Below are 18,967 nucleotides of genomic sequence, written 5' to 3'. Positions count from 1 at the left end.
TGTAACGTATGCTTTTCCTTCAGAGGGGTTCACATTATGGACCTTCATCAAAATATCAGAACAGGCTCTGTTAGTTCTTTTCTATGGAGGAAAAGAGCAGATATCTGGTGGGGAGAGACTCCAATCCTCTGTGTCCGCATCCTGAAATTCAGAATTGTTTGGGTATTACCTCTGCCCACTACTATAACATCAATAACCTGGAAACGGAACATTGGATCTTTCTAATGGCATCTCAGTTTGCTCAGCTGTTCGCTACATTGTAAGTGTTAAATGGCTACTATTTTTGGCTCCAGCTTAGAGTGGTCTTCTGGCTTCTCTTGGGTAAACGTTTACTTTCCCACCAGGTTAGCACTGATGATCTCTCAGTGTTGGGAGAAGATATTTCTCAACCACTTCCCTTCTTTTCCATTTTGAACTTGGCTCATTTTAGTTTTCACTCTCCTGCTTGAAACATGTATATAATTCCCTTCAGGAAAACTTATTTTGCTCATCTAACAGTAGCTTTCCATAGTCTGACTCTTGGTGTAATGGTTATGAACCAGATATTTATGAAGGTGCAACTAACCACTAAGGGGAACCCAGTAGAGAGAACATCTGGTACGCAAGATTACCATGGTTACAAGCTGTATTGTCTTATTACCAGCATTAAACTCTATAAGGATGTTTCCTTGGCATGAGAGGTATATGGGTTCTAAGACATATTACATTGTGCTGGAGATTCAAGTATTTTTAATGGGAAAAGGTACAAACCATATTACTTTAAATGCTTTGCTATTTTTCCGCAATTTCCTGTGTACAGTATGCTACCTTGAAATATTTTATAATTTGGGGTGAGTTTCTGGGGCATAAGAATTTCCTCGAGGCACATGCATATTTAGGGGAAATGTGAATAATAGAACCTGGCAGAAAAGTTTAGGACAAAGCACAGACCACCTTGAGTATTGTCACAGACCTAAAAATCTTTCACTAACTTTATTCACAACAACCAAGAACAGGTGTGCGCTATGAGCAAGTACTGGTAGCTGAAAGAAGTGTAATATTGTATTATTACTTGGGTTTGGGTTCCCCCCAGAAACAGACCCTGAGGCCAGGAATTGAGCACAGATTGTTTATTTAGGATGTGATCCAAGGAAATGTTTGTAGAGAAGTGGGGAAGGGAGACAGGAAAGGAAAGGAAGCCAGAAAAGGAGGCATTGGCAGACTAATTTCCACTGTGAGCATGAACCACTCAGTCGAGAAAAATAATTATTGCATGACTGTATGATAATACAGCAACTGTATTATTATAATCCAGTAATAATACAATATTAGTAGCTATAGTCACCATGCTGTATATTAGATCCCCAGAACTTGCTAATCTTATAACTGGAAGCTTGTGCCCTTTGACCAATATCTCCCCATTTCCACCCAACCCCCAGAACCTGGTAACCACCAATCTACTCTGTTTCTATGAGTTTGGCTTTTTTTTTTTTTTTTTTAAGATTCCACATATAAGTGATACCATACAGTATTTGTCTTTCTCTGGCTGACTTATTTCACTTAGAGTAATGTCCTCAAGATTTATCCATGTTGTCACAAATAGTAGGATTTCCTTCTTTCTCATGGCTGTATAGTATCCCATTGCATTTATACATACACCACATCTTCTTTATCCATTCATCCATTGATGGACATTTAGGTTGCCTCCACTATCTTGGCTATCGTGAACAATGCTGCAGTGAACATGGGGATGCAGGTATCTCCGTGATAACCTGATTCCACTGCCTTTGGATATACCTGGGATATTCATATCCCATTGTCCCTTCTGTGAAGTCAAGATGAGTGTTACTTTCCTGATATTGATGTTTGATAACATGCACAGAGTATTGCCAACCAGGAAAGCTCACCCAAGCCTTTGGTGTCAAGAATTTTCAGTGAGCTTCAATCATACACTTCCCACATAGCTGACCTTCAAATCTCCAAGCCTTGCAGAGATAGAATTAATGCAATGTGGTTCAAAGCCCCCATCATAAATCATATTGCTAGACTGTCCATTGGCCAAAGCCCACATGCAAACTAAGACACTCCTGCCAAGCATGACATTCCGGGGGCCTACAGATCACCTCCCAGTAGCTGAGGCAAGGTGAGACCTCTCTAAGGGTAAAAATTCTTCAGTACACCACCCATCACCTCCTACCTAACATTCAGGCCTCAGTTTCATTAGCCTTTCTTCAGGAAAGCTTTTTTATTCACCTCAGACTGAGCTGTCCTTTTGTTCTGTGGTCTCATACACACCACCTTCATAGTATTTCACATTTTTGCATCAGTGATCTGAGTAACTATCACATGAACGTCATCTCCCTCACTGGATTTTGCATCCTGTGCAGGTGGGAATTGGGCCTGCCTTGGTCACCTGTACAGACCCAGCTTTTACCACAGTGCTGGGCTCATAAAATGACCTAAGACACAGATAAGTAGAGATTACTGCCTGGAATAAAAACAAAACAAACAAACAAAAAAAAAACACAACTTGCAGATTGACTTATCACTTATGTAATCTCAGACAGGTGAATAAAGGACTGAATGTTTATCCAGTGCTTGACACAGGACCTGGCAGAGTGGTACTTGTGTTAATCTTTCATGTCTCCAAGTCTGTTCTCTTTCGTGGAGTTGAGAACTGACTCTGGGTAGAATTAAGCAGCTCAGTTTCACAAGTGGGAGACCCGGGGTAGACCCAGAGGCTGGAGAGACCTGGAAGGACCTTGCATTTTGCACTTTGCCCACGAAGTGCATTCCACTTGGAAAGAGGGAAAACAGAGGGTGTATGCATTCACTAACCTTGCTGGGTTGATCTTTCTGGACTACATCCCACAGGGTGGGTGCCTGGCTAGGTTCTCCTCTGGATTCTAGGGTTCCTTGAGAGATCTTTCTAGAACCTTCTCTTTGTGCTTCCACTTTCCTTGCACTGTCCTGAGCAGAGAGCCCACCCATTCTATAATGACTTTGCTTTCCTGCTCATCCCCACCTTCAGCCTCCTCCTCCACTGGTCTCAGCATAGCCAAATGCTGCATATTGAATTCTTGTAATCTTTCCTGACAGATCAATCCTGCTCAGCCCTTAATTATTCATGTGGCTCTCCTCTGAATTCCCTCTAGGCTACTGGCTCTCTTCTGACAGTTGATGTGTCTTGTCTCAAGCAGCTCGTGCAGTTCTCAGGAGGTGGGCATTGGTGCTTATGGCCAGGACCCTCAAAAGGACAGATGAGGGGATGGCTGGATTTTGGAGGGGAGGGTGTCTACTGTGGCAATAAAGAAGGGGGCAAGCAGGCTACATATTTCCATCACTGACTTAGGACAGGAAGATCATTCGGGAGTGAGAAGTTGCGTTAGTTTTCTTCTCCCTTGCTATTCCTCTCTGGGACTGTAATAAAGATAAAGCTATAAAAAAGGAGCCTTCTGAGATGGAGAGATGCCCAAGAGGGGACTGAGTCAGGGAGGAGAGTGGTGGTAATTTATGGTGATGACTCTCAAGAAAGTAAATGAGAAGGTAGAGAGGAATGCATGCATTAAACCCCCTTTGGCATTAAGCACTTGGTCTCTCTTCTTCTCACTTGCTTTCCACATTAGCATTTTATATTAATAAGCAGCAAGAGGTACAAACCCATTTTGCTGGTCCGTCTGAGATCATTTGAATGTTACAGACAATGTAGGGAGATGGATCTTGCTGGTACCCAAGGGCAGATGGAGGCTAGAACAAAGGCTTAGGGATCAGAAATGTGACTTCTAGATGGACAGAGCCACAGGACTGACAAGGCAAGAACAGGAAGGCCTTTCTGAGCAGATGACAAGCAGGATGGGGAAGCAGGGAGTTCCTATTGCAGATCAAAGCACATGCTGCCCCCATACCTCGGAGGAAGAGGCCAACCATCAGCTCTTTCTCTTGAGCCCTGGCCCCTGCTTTTCTGTCTGCACGTTCCTGCCTGCGAGTGTTCTCATCGGGTCAGGACAGAACTGTATTTCTTTGGCCAAAGGCCTTTATAGGAAATATCCTCATCCAACAAGTGTTCATGGCTCTGTGTACATCACCCAGTCCCTCTTGGCTCTGTTTTCCTTCTGGTGGGAGGAGGAGGTGAGTTGTGACTGCAGTAGCTCCCCTGCCATGCCAAGGGCTTCAGTTTTGCATTATCTCTCATAACTTAACCTTCTTGTGAAGTAATTAAAAAGGTAGAAATAGTAACTGGGAAATTTTTTTTTTCTTAACCAAATGCTTAGGCAAAGAGAATTATATCATGCCACTCCATTTCCAAAAGGATTTTTTTTTCATTCTGTTTATTGTGAACTAGTTTAAACTGCTGCCTCCAAATTATTTTGGAGGTAATATAGCTTTTTTAATGCTTTTTCTAGTACATTTGTATACATTTTAGTATATGCCATGGCTTTGGACATTTAGCAGGAAATTTTATCCCTTAAGACATTAGTGAAACTAAAATTTCTACATTTCCAGCCCACCTCCCTCCCCCAAGCTTCTTGTAAAACTATCCATCCATTGCCCCTCCTGCAGCCTTATTTTATGTGCTGTGCTCCTTCCCCATTTCCATTGACATATGACCCTGATGGGCCTCTCACAAAACATGAGCTGGGGGAGCAGATTCCTTGGCCTGGAACTGGGAAGCATGGAGAGACTGAGGCAGCAGAAACTGACATGGAAAATTCAAGAAATATCTGGGGTCAAAGAGACTACAGTGAGCCTACTCTTTGCACCCCTAAAAGCAAAGCAGACACAAAATTAGTCTGTGTTTTCCTCTTGATGTGTGGGTTTTTTAATCACTTGACTTTTTAACAAATCAGAGCTTCATGGTGAATTAGCTCTTTAAAGGAGGTTAGGCGTTTCAGCAGCTATGGTAAATCCTCCTGATAAATAAGGGCATGACACAGGGAAATGTGAAATCCAGGGGCAGCTTTCCCATGGGCCAGAGGCTATCACGAGGGGCTCGGCCCCCTGAGGCAACGTGGAAGCGTCACATGATGTTGATGTGGGGCCTTCACCATCTCTTCTGCTCCATGTTAACTTGTCCCTAAGCTTGAGTTTATAAAGGTTGACCCTCCTCGGAGTCACTACTTTGAGGAGGGAGAGAATTAATCTCATCACAGGCACACCTTGAAGATACTGTGGTTCACTTCCAGACTACTGCAATAAAGCAAATATATCGCAATAAAGCAAGTCGTGAATTTTATGGTTTCCCAGTACACGTAAAGGTTATGTTTACACCATAATGTGGTCTATTAAGTGTGCGATAGCATTATGTCTAAAAGAAGATATATGTCCCTTAATTAAAAAATGCTTTATGCTAAAAAATGCTAACCCATCACCTGAGCCTTCAGCGAGTCATAATAGTGACATCAAAGATCACAGATCACCATAACAAATATAATGAAAAACTTTGAAATATTGCAAGGATTACCAAAATGTGACACAGAGACAGAAAATGAGCAAATGCAATTGGAAAAATGGTGCAAAGAGATGTGTCAATGCAGGGTTCCCACAAATTTTTACACAATTTGTAAAAATCCCATTATCTGTGAAGCACAGTAAAGGTCTGCCTATATGGGAAATGCTTTGTCTCTGTGTCTGACCCTAATTTCCCCCCTTACAGAAAACAAGGAACCCCGCCTCACCCCACCCCCAGTCTCCAGGGTAGGGAACGACCAGTGTGAGAGACTGAAGGAGACGTGCTGAGTGATCCTGAGGGCAGATGCATGCAAATGAGGGACGTAATAGGAGCAGCGCCCGGCACACCTGAGCCCACCGTAACCTTTGGGCTGCCTTCTTGGAAATAAGATGGGAGCGGATATTTAATCACGCTTGTGTTTCTGAGAAGACCGTGGTGGGGAATCTCACCAAGCAGATTTAGGCTTCGGTGACCTTTCTTTGCCATTACAAATAGTGTCAGCGGGTTAACGCAATGCAGAATGTGCTCACTGTGGTGGAGAAAAAAACCCTTTATGTCTTTATTAGACTATTTTTTTGAAAGATACTGAAGGCCTCAATTTCACTGGTCTGTCCATTTGGATCTGCCTGACTTCAGGGCCAGTTTACACCTCAGATGAAGGGAGCGTGGTAATCATGCCTCTATCAAGGGTCAGTGAACTATGGATTGCAGTGCTTGGCAGAGATATTACATTTACTGCAAAGCCACAGGCATGGCCTTATTGTTTCATCTGGAGGACGTGGTGTACACGTAATACATTTACTGGGCCCTTTTTTTATTAGTCTGTGCTAGACCATTTGGATTTCTGGTCTTCAAGGTCCTGACTTTTAGCATCACTGATGGTTTAAGGCAAAGCTTGCCTATTTCCTTTTTTAAAAAGTAGGAGATAGAGCGTACGTACTAAAGAATATATAAAATGTATGTCCATTCTAAAGAAGAAGAATTAAATAAATACGCATCAGTCTGAGTAGGAGACAGAGTATCAGTGGCATTTAGAAGTCCTGGGTCCCCTCCCTGATTGCACCCTCTCCCACCCGACCCAGAGGTAACAACCTGCATTTTACATTAAGCATTTCATTGCTTTTCTGGGTAGTTGCACTGCATGGCTATCCTCAAACAACACATTTATTTTTGCCTGTTTTTGAATTTTATAGAGATGAAATTATCTTGTAAGTATTTCTCTCTGAGTTTCTTCTTTAACTTGACAGGATCTTTGATGTTCCTTCACAGAGATATAATGCTCAGTTGTGAACATGCCATCATTTATTTATTCATTTGACCGTCAATCAGCATCTGGATTGTTTCTAGATTTTTGCTAGGATGACAAAGCTGTGTGAACATTCTTGAATGTGTTCCCTGATGCACACATTCAAGAGTTTCTCCAGGGTTCACACCAAGGAATGGAGTTACTGGGGCTTAGGGTAAACACAATGTGTGTAGTGCAAAGTGTTGTCAATAAAGTTGCCCTAATTTAACCTCTAACCAGCCATGGGCAAGCATTACCTGCTTTGTCTACATCTTCATCGAAACTTAGAATTGCCTCCCTGATAGTGTGAAATGATAACCTAACTCTAAGTGTGAAATGATTTTTGTTATTTCCCCTAGTGTGAAATAAGGCATTTTTGTCCATCTGACATTCGAGTTTCCTCTTCTATAAACTTCCTGTTCTTGTCTTTTGCACATATTTCTATGAATTGCCTTTTTCTTATTAATTTTTAGCAGTTTGCTACAAGCTCATAATACTTACACTTTGTCAACTGTAAGTGTTGCAGTATCTACATTTGGTGGCTTATATTTTCACTCTTAAGATCATAGCTTTCAGTGAACAGAAATTCTTGACGCTGATGTAATCAAACTTTTCAATCTTTTCTCTATGGATTACACCTTTGTGTGTGGTTTAGGAAATTCTACCTGGAGGTCATAAAGATAAACTCCCATTCTTCTGAAGTTTTATCATTTTCCCTATGGAGTTTAATATAATCTACTAGGAATTTACGTTTGTGTAGGTAAGAAGGAAGATAGGTGTTTTAATTTACTTCATGTGGAATGATCCTGTATCACTTATTGAATTGTCTATCCTTTTCCCCCTCATCTCTGATGCCCTTCTGTGCTAAGTAAAATCTCCATATATGCATGGGCATATTTCTGAGCATTCTATTCTGTTCATTTGGCCTGTTTCTCATATCCCATGCCAATATGTCACTGTCTTAATTACAATAGCCTCATAAAAAGTGTGACATCTGCAAGACAAGTCATCCTTCCAAGTCACCCTTCAGGGCCATCTTGGTTATTCCTAGCACTTTATGTTTCCACATAAACTATAGAATCAGCTCATCCAGTTCCATAAAATATCCCTTTTGGTATTTTCAATAATACTGCATTGAATACATGGAACAATTTGGGGAGAATTAACCTTTTTACTACTTGAGACTTCTTAGCTATGAATTATTTAGGTTTCCATTTAAGTCTCTGAAATCTTTTATTAACATTTTCTCATTTTCTTTATAAAGCATCTATATGCACTTAGTTAGATTTATTCCTGAGTAATATGTACATGTGTGATGGTAGCTTTAATACAAAGCATTTTAAAATTATGAAATTTAAGTATTTAAATTTAACCTTTATAATCTCTCCTATTCATTGTTCCTCTGTTGATTCCTTTGAGTTTTATATTGATAGTGAATTATGACAGTTTTTTTTTAAATTTCAGTTCTTATTTATGTATATATGCTTTTAACCTACTGTGCCAACTAGGACTTCAAGAAGAGTAGTGGTAGTAGGAACTCCTAGCTTGTTCCTGCTCTTACACAGAATGCTTTTAACATTTCACCAGTAGATGTGTTACTTTCTAAAGGTTTTTATATAGATAGACTTTATTAAGATATTGGGGAAATGAAGTTCCCTTCTACTCCAAATTTGCTAAGATTATTCTTAACATGGATAGATGTTACATTTTGTTAGATTATTATTATTATTAATTTGCATGTACAGAGGTGATCAGATAGAATTTGTCCTGTAAGCTGTCAACAGGGTAAATTAATCTATTAAGCCAACCTTGCACTCCTCATATAAAGCCAAGAAAACATGATAGATAGCCATTTTCATACATTGCAGTGTAGTAGAAAGATCCAAACCCTAAGTCAAAATATATTTGTCTGCCTCCTGTTTACTTTTTTCATAACAAAATCCAAGTCTCAATGTTGTTGCTGGCCACCAGGTTTTAACTGAATAAAAATTAGTTTCCCTCTCATTTTCAGTTTCCTCATTTGTAAAAAATTAGAAAATTCATTAAAATTTTTAGGTGCTGCTACAAATATACATAATTTGTAAATTTTAAAATTTTTGTATTTTTATTATTATGAAAAAATCAATGTTCTTCATATATATTGACACAAGTTGAAAATTGTAAGAAAAATCACTGATCTACCTTGAATCTTCCCTTTTCCCATGGTCTCACTCTCAGGAAGTAATGTTTGAGTGTAAAAGATCACAATCCAGGTTTTCTCATTTTATTTCTCTTCCCAACTTGCTATGAATAAAGCCCACATTCCTCAAGGATCAATTACTTGTAATGGAGTCAAAAATCAACTTCACTACAAGTAATAGATACATTTGTTGAGTTCTTCCATGCCAGGCATTGTGCTAGGCATTTTGCATATATTTTACACATTTTAAAACACAAGACCCTGTGAGGTAGCTATCATTATTCCCATTTTCTGGATGAGGAAACTGAGTTTAAAAGAAATTGGTTGACTTGACCAAGATTCTACAAGATGGAACCAAGCACCATCATGCTCCTTCAATGCCTCATTGCTGCTTCCCTCAGTTTACTGAGAATTGCTAATACATGGTGATGGCTTGCTTGGACTGAGGAAAGTCTAAATTCCCAGCATGAAAGTACACCTATTCCCTCTTGCATGCTAAGTTACCATTTAATTGGAGCAAATCCACCCCCTCTTCTCATATCCCCTCAACTCTAGGCAAACCACACTGATGCATCCCAAGAGGGCTGGAGACTTACTTTACAGTAAGGATTTGCATTTTCTCTTTGGGAGAAATGGAGCATCCTATTGCTTCACTATCAGAAAGTTGGACTGTGAGCGAATTGTGATGAATGCCCCACTCTTAACCATCGCATTAAATATTTTAGCCATACTCACGAAAAAAGCAATGGTGAAGATGAAGAGGCTGGTGAGGGGGTGGGTTGGCATACATCTTTCTTCTCAGGGCCATGGTCTTTTCATCCCCATTTTTTTTTTCCTGGAGAAAGTCATTTTATCTAGAGAATCAATTTCCTCTGAAAGCAGAGGAGAAACTTCTCCACAGGAGTCCAGGGAGGATTCTGTGGTTAGTTTGTAAGGCACTTTGAACTTCTTCAATAAGAGTTGTTTTGTCATTTCTGACATTAAGGAATTATTATCTTAACATTCTGTTTCTCTTAAAACTGACATTTACTGTTCTTCCCATTTGCTGGGTCTTTGCAAAGAGACCTCAAGAGTGGGAGATAGGAAAGACTTAAAAAGGTTGAGAATACTTCTCTAACAGGGTGTGTGGTGTAACAAGAAAGGGATATGGGCAGGAGTAAAGAGAGACCTTGTTTTCTCATTGATGAAAAGACAAGTGTCTTCACCATAGGAACTGTCTCATTTATATGAGTTGGTGGTGTCTTCCAGTATGATTGGGTCTGAGAAGTGTTGGGTAGGGTACCCTTCCCCCACAGACTGACATCTCACTCCTTGGATCCTAAATGTTTTCTGATCCTTTGTAGTCTCTTTTACAATGTTTACATGTCTGAGAGAAATATACTGCAGATGTTATCAGCTAATATCTTAATTTATTTAATTGTTTTTAAAATATATTCAGTAATTACTAAGTGCCAAAACCAATGCAAAGGTCAGGGAAGATACAAAGAAAGGAAACAGATTCTTTTCCCTTAAGGACCTTGCAGGCTGGTGCAATACACATAAGAAAGCTATAATTATAGCAACGGGATTTGTGTCCACACACACACACACACACGCACACACACATTCTATAGAAACTCAGAAGAGTCAGAGAAGGGTGTCCCAATGGCCAGCCTATCCCACAGCAGGATGACCTGATGGCCATCTGGGAGCATGAATGGGTCACAGAGGAGGTGCATCTGAGAATAAGATGGTAGCAAGAAGAGATATGGGGACCCTGGTAGATGAAGCTAGAAGACAAACTTTGCCTACTTTGCAATTTTATTAAAGATTGACCCAAGCAACTAGAACTATGCTCTTTGTGAGAATGAAAATGTGCTGTTTCTTCAGCTTCACGGGAGACTGTGTGGCCTTCACCATTTCAAGTCTTCGAATGACCCCAGCTACGTGGGCAACTGGATTCCTGTCCCTGAAAGTCCTTGGCAGACTTCCTTACGTGGACATGGTCTCCTCCCACCCCCTCCCAGCCTCCAAGTCAATTGATTTTTTGAAAGGTGACTTTTTTAAGCTTCTTGTGTTCAGAGCAGATCAAGGGTTCCCCACACTTCCCATGCTGGGGAGAGATGGTGGCCTCCCTTTGCAGCAATGAAAGTGACTTCTGGCTTCGAGGCAGGTGTGTTCCCCCAGCCTTGTACTGGAAAACACAGCTGCTTGACTTCTGGGGATGATTAGAGACTCAGCCTCACTGGGGACCAGGGAGGTATCTTTTTTTTCATGTAGCTCTTTACCCATCATAACAATTTTGGTTTTACTGGCATATTTTTTCCTGAAGCCATTACTTAAGAGAGAGCAGCATGAATATGCATAATGCAATTGGAGCAGAGAACTTGCAACAGTAAGAGGCTGAGCTGCTGGGGCTTGTTCAGCCTGGAGATTTGACAGCACTGCTGAGGGACACAGAGGTCTTGTCCTGCCCATGCTTTCATTTAAGAGACAATTAGGAGATCATTGAGTGAGACTAGAATTCAAAGCTGATATCCTCTCCTTCTTTTTTTGACTGTGTTTCTCATTGAGCAAAGAAATATCTCCCAAGCGTTTGCAATTCCTTGTCTCAGGCAGCCAAGTACAGATCCATGTACTGAATCCAAGAAGAATGGGAACTTAGATGAGAATGCCAAAGCTTTGCAAAGCAAAATATGGAAGGGCAGTTTCTGATCTTAAATTAGCACCGTAATGCATGAGGAGAATGCTAATGGTGCACATGTTTTGTTGCGTGGCTGTGATATTTTAGGAACTTCGAAGTTCTCCCACAGATCCGCCATTTTGTGTTTTTTATTAAATCAGTAGGAAATGAGTCTTTCCCAACCTAGGGCTGTTCAGACCAAAACACTATTTGATGATGGCCTTTGGGGTGAATGGAGCCTCTGATCTATCGACAGCCGGTCCGCCGGCACTGACCCATAATCTTAGACCATGGGATGAGAGAGTCAGATGACTTTTCAGGGAAAGCTGGTGTTGGGGAAGGAGAAGACCAAGGGAACAGGTATTTCTTGTGCTACTGAGTGCTGTGTCTCACACGGCACTTTCTGTAATCCTCACCACAGCCTCAAGACGCATTATTATCCCACTTTACAGATGCTCAGATAAGATCAGTAACTTGCTTGTGGTCTCACAGGCAGCATGTCTGTGACGGAACAGACCAGTGGCATTCCGAAGTTTCCCTCTTCCCGCTACACCAAGGTGGAGATGGGAGCAGCAGCAGCAGCTCAGATTCTGTGTCCCGGCTGCCACAGGGGTGTGCAATGTCTCTCAAGTGGAATTCTGTAACACTCCCTTCAAGTCGAAGGAGAACCCATCTCAGAGCCCCACTGTCCCCTTCAGCTGAACCGCACTGTCCCACCCACGTCCTTTCTTCTCTCTGGGCTATTGGCAGCTGCTGGAGCCTGCAGCTTGTAGCCCCACTGGGACTCTGAACCTTGGAATTGGGCCCAGGCCCAAGAACGTAAATATGGAAACTTAACAGATGAGCTAGGGGAGTCCTGCTGGAGGGGTTCACTTGGGGGTCTGCAGTACGCTTTGCTCATTGCCCCAACCCTGGCCCTTCACTGTGGCCTTACTGGGAAGTGGCATTACTTATTCTGACACAAGAAGTTGAATGAATGTTAGACTTTGCAATACTTCCACGTATTAAACCCTGCTTTACACTACCTGAGCTATTCAGGTCATTCAGAACTTTAAATCAGCACATCCAAAGTGTCCTTTCATTAAATAAACAATTATTGTGTATCTTCTATATTTCAGGCCCCATGTTGGACCTAGGTATCAAATGTTTCCTAAGATGTAGTTCCCACTCCAAAGCACCTAGGGGAGATCTATACTAGTGCAGAGGAGAGGGCAGCTCCCTTCTGCTGTGGGTGTAAGAGAAAGCTCCCCAGAAGGGGTTACATTTGACATGAGCCTTGAAGGATGAATAGGAGTTTTCTAGGAAGAGAAGGCAGGAACGAGGACTGGAGATATATTACCACCACACAAGCATGTAGAATAAGTCCTGCACAAGTGCGTAGAGCACCACGCAAGTTTTGCAGTCACATCACGTATTTTATTGCCAATGTGTTTAGCTTTGCAATGGCATTTTATAATTGGTTTTTGTTGCTGTATATTTCAGTTACCACCATCACTATCTAAAAGTATTACTTGACATGCCTATGTTAAGTTCAAGTGAGTAGAGTTCATTCATCAGTGATATGCACTGTGACAATTTGGGGTACCTTAAGGAAGATATTACGATATTATCAATTTAATATTTATTGCCTGTCTACTTTGTGCCAGCCTCTGTGGTATTGGTTACATATGTAATCTCATTTAAATTTTACAACAATCCTATAAGTTGAGTATTTTTGCTCTTATTTTACAGTTGAGATAACTAAAACTCAGAGAGGTACAATAGCATGTTTGGACTGTTTATCTAGATCAACTTCTTACTTAGTAGTTTTTGTTTGGCTATGAGCAAGTTACTTCACCCTTCTCAATAGTATATTTATCAGAAGTCTGTTAAAAGATCAACTGAGATGATCTGTGTTCAGGCCTTGGCCCAATGTAAGTGCTCAATAAAGTGTAGCTCTTTTTAGTTATATTATTACAAGGGTTAAGAAACTTGCCCAGACAAACAAACAAAAACAAAGCGTAAATACAGGACAGAAATAGACTCACAGACACAGAATACAGACTTGTGGTTGCCAGGGGGGTGGAGGGTGCAAAGGGATAGACTGGGATTTCAAAATTGTAGAATAGATAAACAAGATTACACTGTATAGCACAGGGAAATATACACAAAATGTTATGATAACTCACAGAGAAAAAAATGTGACAATGAGTGTATATGTCCATGAACGACTGAAAAATTGTGCTGAACACTGGAATTTGACACAACATTGTAAAACGATTATAAATCAATAAAAAATGTTTAAAAAAAAATAAACTTGCCCAGAATTAATAATCACTGTTCTATCTGATTCCAAAGCATGGATTTGTGTGTTTTAAAATTAGGACTCAGATTCTGTGACCTACAAGGATTATTTGCAAAACAAATGAAGTTCTTGAAACAACATGTATTATAAGTAAACAGTTGAAGGTCAACATTACACACAATCAAAGGGATTCTTGTAGTTATGAGGGGTGAATAAATGGATGTGAACCGAGAGAAAATAAATACTCAAGAGATTTGAATGCCAATATATGGGCCTGATCTAAAAATCTTCCCTTCTTGGGTTTATTTGAACCTGTCTGGTTGGTTGAGGGTTTTTTCAGGTTTTTTTTTTTTTTTCAATCTTAATATGGTTAAAGCAATAATATAATTAATATATATTAAATATAAATATAAATAGATATAAAATTTTAAATAAGTGCCTTATTTCTTTTCACTTATGAACTCCGCCATTACCAGTTTAAACTCTGCTGCTTCAACCATTTCAAACTTTGGCAGAGATCATTCTGATTTGAAGCCATTCAAGCCCTGAAATCTAAATTCAAGTCAGCTCCTACCGGGAATCCAAATCTGAGGATGGACGATTTAGCTGAGAATTATGGGTGGAGGAGAATTTGTGAACAATGTTTAGCAAGCACTGCTCTCTGCGGATGCTGCTGTTGGATAATCCTTTCATATTTGTGAGTTGGAGCTTCAAGCTCATGCCTGGAACTCAAAAGAGACACTGACATCCTTTGAAGACACAGCTCTGAGTGTCCAGTGACAACGTTATTTGGACTTTAGCTTTCACAGTCCTTCCTGGAGGGGTGCACTTTGATGTTAGGGCAAAGCCCAAGAGACTCCTTTCTCTGGTTGTAGCTAAGGTGTAAGAAATATTTCCAGACACAACATTCTTAGGAAAGGAAGGAAAGGGAAGGAGGACCTTCCAGCTTGGGTAATAAGATCTCTCTGAGAGCCATAGACAGAAGAGAGGGGGTTGTGTATATAAATTTTCACTTGGAAGAGCCTGATTTCAAGTTCTCACCATAGCCAAATGATTGATAACTGGAGAGCAAACTTGTATTGAATCTCTTTCCAGAGACGTTCTCATCAAACCTGTATCTTTCTGGTTACAAAGTTAATCTATGACCAAGAGTCAGCTCTGCGGAGTCTCAGTTTCTTTATGTGGTTTATTTCTGCATTTTTATCCAGGAAGCTTCCCGCACTTTTCACTCCATTTAACTTCATTTAGCTTCTAGGGAACTAAAGCACATGTCTTTGGAAGCCTAGGACAGGGCTGGATTAGAACGCACTCATTTCCCTGTCTCTCCTTCCAATTTGTTTCCCTGCTGAGCTTTTGCTGCTTCCTCATGGCGAAAGCCAAGGTGATTCCTCATTTTATTAGAGTGCTTGCCTGGAGACTTCTGAGCCTTCTGGAAAATATGGATGAACCCCAGTTGCTAGTTTATCTTATCTGCAAGCAGAGAGTTGATGTAGCAAGACACCAGCTTCTTGGGATCACAGTCTGGATCAAGGCCCTGCTTTTAAAAAGGGCACTTGCCAACCCCTCATAAATGTCTTCACACGTATTTCCTTTAATTTATTGACTTGCATGTTCCTCCACGTCCCTGTATGGGTTTACTATGTCTGGGTTAAAACCAAGTGAGAAGAGGTTATAGTGGTCCAGAACAGGCAGACACTTGCCCTGCATGTGGTTAAGAGTAGATTAGAATGGAAAGTCGCTGTGTAATGGGTACCGAGTTTCAATTGCAGAAGATGAAGTTCTGATTTGGATGGTGGTGATGGTCCTACAATATTGTGAAGGTCCTTACTGCCACTGAACTCTAGACTTAAAAATGATTTAAGTGGTAAATGTCATGTTATGCATATATTACCACAGACTGGGTGGTACTTAAGCAACAGATCAAGCAGAGGTGGCTTCTTCTGAGGCCTCTCTCCTCCCCTTGCAGGTGTATCTTCCTCGTGCATCATCTCACGGCTTCCCTTTGTCCTTATCTGTGTCCTAGTCTCCTTCTCTTAAAAGGACACCAGCCATATGGGAACAGGGCCCATCCTGATGACCTCATTCTAACTTTGCTACCTCCTTAAAGACCCTATCTCCAAATATAATCACACTCCGAGGTCCTGGGGGCTAGGACTTCCACATGTGAATTCAAGGGAACACAATCCAGCCCATAAGAAAAATAAACTTTTAAAGAGTTGGTTGGATATGGTTATCAGAAGGAGCTGGAAACTTCCAATTTTTAACTCAGTGGATCTCAAATGAGGCATGGGAATGGGCTGCAAGTTCTTAAAAATTCAGATACCTAGGGATTTTCAGCATCTTGATATATGGGCCCTAGGTATTTTGAAATACTTCCCTGGGAGCAAAGTCTGACAGGAAAGGAGAAGAGAATGGATCCAGTCACTTACTTTCATAGCTAAAACTGGAGCTGTTTGAAAATGATTACTTTTTAAAATTTAAATATTGATTTGGGTAAATTGAGATTATGTGGTTTATACCCACAAAACACTTACATGGTGGGCTTGGCCTTGGTGTGTCTGAGACATTAGAAATTTCATAATGTGCATCAAGGTCAGGGTGGGAGGAAGCCAACCCATCAAGAGGCAGAGTCATCATGAGGCTTTTCCTCCAGGTTGGGCTACAGGGAAGGTGGGCAGCGCCCTCCCTGCCCCACCTGCTCTGTTCCATCACCACATGGCACTCCCCAACCCCAGGCTGTATCGTCTATAAAAAAATTAATGACCAGTTATGTGCCCATTGGGTCAAATTTCACTCAAGATAGGTAAAGAGCTGTCAGGAGCCCTGGGGTGGTCTAACCACTCCGCCACCGGTTAACATGGTGATATGGGACAGTGTAGCCTCTCTGGGCCTTAGCTTCCTCATTTGTAAAGTGTGAGACATGGACTCGGTGGCAAGAATGTGTAGTGGTTACCAATGTGGGCTTGAGCCAGGCAGACCTGGCTTGGAAGACTGTGTGTTGAACAAGTTGCTTCATTTTTGACCCTCAGCTTCTTCAAAATGGGGGAAATGGTAGACACTCTCTTTCTCATCGAATTGTTGTGTGGATCTGTGAGATAATGTGGGTAAACTCTAGCGCATAGTAAGCATTCATGACTGTCACCATCAGCACTTTCACCATGTAAGCTTCCACCCCAAATACAGAACCACCTGGCTGTCTGAGTCTAAATCACCGTGAAGGGGACTCAGTTTGAGTAGATGAGTAACTGTCTCTTCTGGAAGAAGTATGAAGGAAGAATGCTATGAGCAGTAAATTTAGACTCTTGGCCTGAGTTTCATAAAAGTCAGAAAACCCCACTTCCTCAAGTGGGGTGGAGGCCATTATCAATGGAAATAGCTTCTGTTGATGTTGATATAGTGGCTTTGGGTTGCACCCACTCACGCTTTCTAAATACCCACAGATCAGTGCCAGCAGGTACCCTGAGATGCGGCCCAGGCCAGGGGTGATGGAGCCAACCCTGAAGTGGCTCAGATGCTGCTGGATGCCCCTGCCTCCCCCGAGCTGATGCACCAGGAAAACCAAAGTACCAGAGAGAAAGGGGAGACTTACAACAGCACAGCTGTGACTAACTAGAGAAAAGAAATTCCATACATTTCATCCTAAGAACAGAATTGAATGCAAAAAAGCAGAAAATAAAGATTGTCTTCCTACAGTCCTCGCCACAGGTCTCCTTTGTAATATTTGTCAGACAGGATGGGATTGATGGCCTCACTGGGCCAGGGGCAAAGCTCCGGGAGCTGTAAAGACTGAACAGTCCCATGGTCACCTGGAAAACCCACACCCTCCCCCCTCAAATTCCAGGTGGGAGGCCAAGCCGGATTCTTTCCCCCATGTTATTCAGAGAACCTCTCAACACATGCCACTTTTGGAGGGGTCTTCATTTTTGTTCCTAAGGAAAATAGAGTCTCTGGAGGAAGCTCTAATTCAAAAAGATACATGCACCCCAGTATTCATAGCAGCACTACTGTAGCCAAGACATGGAAGCAACCCAAGTGCCCATCAACAGATGACTGGATAAAGAAGATGCAGTATATATATATATATTTATGCAATGGAATATTACTGAGCCATAAAAAGGAATAAAATAACGCCATTTGCTGTGACATGAATGGGCCTAGAGATTGTCATACTAAGTGAAGTAAGCCAGAAAGAGAAAGAAAAATACCATATGATATTGCCTATATGTGGAATCTAAAAAAAGACACAAACTTATTTATGAAACTGAAACAGACTCACAGACATAGAAAACAAACTTATGGTTACCAGGGGGCAAAGAGGGTGGGAAGGGATAAATTGGAAGTTGGAGATTTTCAGATACTAACTACTATATATAAAAATAAACAACAAGTTTCTACTGTACAGCCCAGAGAATTATATTCAGTATCTTGTAGTAGTCTATAATAAAAAAGAATATGAAAAGGAATATATATATATAACTGGAATATATATATATAAAAGGAATGTACATATATAACTGAAACATTATCCTGTATACCAGAAATTGACACAACATTGTAAACTGACTACATGAAATTTCAAAAATAATAAATATTTTTTAAAAATGAAACATTAGGAAAAAGAAAATGAAATAATTACTTATTTCAACAAAAGATTGTAGGAAAAAATGTCTTCAAAGCAGTTTGGAGGAGTGGCTGAAATATAGACGTCTATGAATGTGAGGAGAGGAGATTGTTGAATTTTCTCATTGAATTATGGGGATAAAAGTTTTCCAATTGACCCTTGAATAACGTGGGTTTGAACTGTGTGGGGTCCACTTTAACACGGATATCTTTCAATAGTAAATGTTACAGAACTGTGTAATCTGTGGATGGTTGAATCTGCAGATGTGGAGGAATGGATACAAGGGCAGACTATATATGTGGATTAACCCCCTGCCTTGTTCAAGGGTCGGCTATTGGGGGAAAAGTTACCAGTTGATTTAAAGCTATCTTCAGAGACTTAGGCTCAATAGCCCACTGGGGAAGGTGGGGACCCACCTTGGTGCTGGGGACAATAATGTAGGGAAGAAACTAAACATTGACTTTTGGAAACTATTTGTAAGTTAGAGGATCAGAGCAGAGTGGAAAAG

The 18,967-nt window shown here is 41.0% G+C and overlaps 1 protein-coding gene across 1 annotated transcript in view; it reads left to right on the top strand.

Annotated features, from left to right (window-relative positions):
- FRMD4A (FERM domain containing 4A) overlaps positions 1-18,967 on the top strand; it is a 577,190-nt gene that overhangs the window by 26,650 nt on the left and 531,573 nt on the right. The gene's annotated exons all lie outside the window — the stretch shown is intronic.

Source organism: Camelus dromedarius, chromosome 26 (genome assembly GCF_036321535.1).
Source record: "Camelus dromedarius isolate mCamDro1 chromosome 26, mCamDro1.pat, whole genome shotgun sequence".
Classification (NCBI taxonomy): Eukaryota; Metazoa; Chordata; class Mammalia; order Artiodactyla; family Camelidae; genus Camelus; species Camelus dromedarius.
The sequence above is the reverse complement of the archived record's forward strand: the minus strand, read 5'-3'. Positions and strand labels throughout refer to the sequence as shown.